General features: G+C 54.1%; 1 protein-coding gene across 3 annotated transcripts in view; it reads left to right on the plus strand.

The window, feature by feature from the left end:
* LOC113204412 (rhotekin-like) overlaps nt 1-3,522 on the plus strand; it is a 97,228-nt gene that overhangs the window by 4,571 nt on the left and 89,135 nt on the right. The window lies entirely within an intron of this gene.

The following is a 3,522-nucleotide window of genomic DNA, read 5'->3' on the forward strand; positions in this document are numbered from 1 at the left end:
GGTTGCCCCCGCCGCGTTGGTTTTGCGGTCCCTTTGCTGCCCCGCTCGTACGTGACCTGTCGTGACGGCGACGATGATGTCATAATACTATTAATACCGAGTGTGAGTGACTTGATGCAAGCAAGGAGGAGGGGCCTTCCCTCGCGAACAGGTTCCAAAAGCCAACGAGTCGCCGGCCTTCAGAGATATGCGATCGGCCTGGCCGGGCCGCGCGGCGACCTCCCCGTCTCGGCCCGGAGAGGGACGGGGAGAGGAGCAAAGGGGGAGGAGAGTGCCAAAGGCCCGCGGAATGCGCCTTTTGTGCCGGCACGCGGGAATAGCGACAAAAGTAACAAACTTGAATCATGCGGGTGATTGGTGATTCCGGACGAATTTGATGAAAGATGAATTTTCGACGATTTTCCCTATTCTTAGCCTAGAGTTTATCTCGAGTCGAATCAATAAGCAATCATCCTATACTCATTTCTACCTTAGAAAAACACTCAAAATAGAGTTGTCCGATGGAAAGAAAATTATTCTTAAAAAAACGGACAAAAATCTTTTGATTTGGGCAAGTAAAATTGTTGAGACAAGAAAATTTTCTCAAAGAAACAAGAATATTTTCTTGAAGCATCAAGCATCAAAAATATTTTTGATTGAAGCAACATGCTTGCAAATAAAGCATTTTTTCATGATTAAAGAAAAATTCTTCTTGGTTCAAAGCTGAAAAAACTTGACCGTTTTTTAAAAGGATTAATGTCTTCTTAACTAAGTACGATTAATGTTTTTTTTTATTTTTTTGTTTTGTGAGAGAAGGTTTGGTTAGAAGTATTAAGCCATTTCCATAAGGGTGGTATCAGACTTGATCGACTGTGTGATGATGGTCTTGTTCTATCCCCAATCGCGGGGTGGAATTGCAGTGCTTGGCCTCTCGCACCTCTCCTCGCACCTATAGCACATAGCTCGGCACAGCCGCACCTCCCTGCGAGCGACGGCGCGGGGATGCTGTAGACGCGCGGTGTTTCGTCAGCGCGGCCAAAGTGGCGTCACCGAGAGAGGAGACCACCAGCACCTCGCCTCCTGCAAGCCTGTGGTGGTGGTCCATCGCTCGCCATAAAAGTTAATTGGGAGCTCATCCGCTGGGGGCGGGGCCGGCCAGGCCGCACAAGTACCGCCGCGGGGCGGGGCGGGGCGCGAGGAGGGCCGCGAGGGTCGCGCGCTTCTGATCAGCAGCAGCAGGTGTTGTTGTCCTCCGCCGATGAGGCAAGCATCGCCGCAACCTCGTTCGACTCTCTCTCCGCGTCGACGACAGAAAGGTGTTAACCAGCGGGGGTCTAAACAGTAAAGACTGTTTCCTCCCTCTACCAAACGCTCTGTTTGCGCGTTACATGTTTCCCACGCCGAGAGCGAAGAGGTTTTAGTGGGTACTCGCGGCTGTACCTTCGTCACTGTGACAGAAAGAGCGCCCCGGATTACATAATCGAGAAAAATCTAAAGCCGGATGTATCCACTTAAATTCATGTCACGGGCGTGCTGCATTTTCTTTTTGTCGGTGTACTCACGAACTCATACTTTCCAAGTTCCCACGACGGATGGACGCGGGCATCCATCTACTCTGGAAGACTATGCTCTCCGGACGGTGCTGTATTCTCTCTCAGTCTCTCCCCTCTCTCGTCCCCTCTCTCTTCCCCTCTCTCTCTCCCCTCTCCCCCTCTCGCGCTCCTACTGCACTCTCTGGGGGAGAGGAGGGAGGAAGACAGACGTTTTCCACAATCCCTCCAATGCAGTCCAAGCGAACCGACTGATGCCCAGCCCGGGGAATGCCGCAGGCGAATAAGTTATGCGCCCCCTGCCCCCCACCCTTCCCCCCTTGTCTACAGATACGACAACAATACTAAAATGGGAGTGTTTTCTAATTTTACAAGTTTATCATATAGTTTTTCAAACAAATTGCTGATATGATAACGTCTTTTGAGCAGGCGCAATGTAGAAAACGCTAACAAAAAATATTGAAAGGCTCGTAAAGTAGAAGAGGAAACATATGTGGTTCATTACGGTTCCACCCTCCTTGGACTCTTGGACGGGTGACTGTCGCAGAGACTTGCACGCCCGGGGCGCCCCACCTCGCCCTTGCCCCGCCGGCGATGCCGGTGCGATACTCGTGTCGCCTTTCCCCCGGACGGTTCCCGCGACGGTTCCTTTATCTGCCGCTCGAGTTGTCAGCGGTCCGTTCCGTTTGGTCCCGCTGCTGCGCCGCACGCCTCCCCTGCTGCGCCGCGTGCGCGACCTTTGTTGTCGTGATGTGTCATGTCGCCCTGCACAGCGGGAGCGGGAGCAGCATATGGGCGCCGCAGCGGGGCGGCGGCAGCAAGAAAATAGCATCTGAAAATTCCTTTGGGTGTCATTGAACTTGAAACTCTTTTACCAAAAAAACATTAAAACTTTTTCACAGTGACCTTGACCTTGTGTTTCCGACGTACTACATTGTCCGAACCAAATAATCGCTTGCATCATAATTGGTTCAATTTTATCCCAACGTGCATGGATTGACTCGGAATGGTTGTTGCTGTGCGTTCCGCGGCACGCATACCGCCCTTCTCGCGGGTCCGCTGCAAGTCAGTCAGGCGGGAGTGATGGCTGGAAGAGCGCCTAGCCTCGCGGCCGCTGCACCGGCAACCAGCCCGCCGCACAGCCCGGCCAACAGATCAGTTTGCCCAGTAATTAGAAAGTCATTTTCATTGTTCGGATTGGCCGGTGAAATCCGTTGCCGCCGTACCGTCGCCCTGCCTCTCTGCCTTTGGTGGCTGTCCGAGCGCCACGCCACGCCCCACCACGCCCCACCACGCCCTGCCACGCCCTGCCACGCCCCACCACGCTCCGCCACGCCATGGTTTAATAGCCGTGCTTTAAATTGCAGATTGGTTCTGCCCGTCTGTTCACCCTATCCTACCGCGCTGCGTGCTCCTCCCCCTCCGCCCGCCCCTCATAATCACGTCCAAATATTACAATCTACGCGTGCAGATATCTGTGCAGCCTGGCGGCTTCCTGTCTGCTCGCCACGCTCTCCAGAACCGTGCCCGACTAGTTTGCCGAATTCGCGCCCCTCGAGTCTCCCGCAGCCTCTTTATACCCCCCTGCCCGTTTCTTCTTATCATTTTGCCAGCAGGGAGGCTGTGCGGCTCGCGCCATCCGGTCCGCGTGCGCAGCCTGGGCTCGGCCGGTCGGTCGTTAGTTCCAGGTATTTGAAGAAGAAAGTGAAGCGCCGCGCATCGCATCGCGCTCTCCGGTCGGCAGTAAAACGGCGAAGCGGTCATGTGGCGCGGACCTAGCGCGCCGCGGCGGGGGGGTAAGGGCCTGGCTGGGACCCGGCAGTGTGGGTGGCGAACGGCGAGTGGTGTCACTTCGCTGAAAGGAGGATCCGGACCAGGAAGACGGCAAACAGAGATTATATGGGTACATGTCAGAAAACTATACACATCTCTGTCCTGAGGGTATTTGGTGCTACTTACAGCATCAATCGATGCAAAACTTCCATTAGAGTTG

Source organism: Frankliniella occidentalis, unplaced genomic scaffold, assembly GCF_000697945.3.
Source record: "Frankliniella occidentalis isolate FOCC.00 unplaced genomic scaffold, Focc_3.1 Scaffold2, whole genome shotgun sequence".
Lineage (NCBI taxonomy): Eukaryota > Metazoa > Arthropoda > Insecta > Thysanoptera > Thripidae > Frankliniella > Frankliniella occidentalis.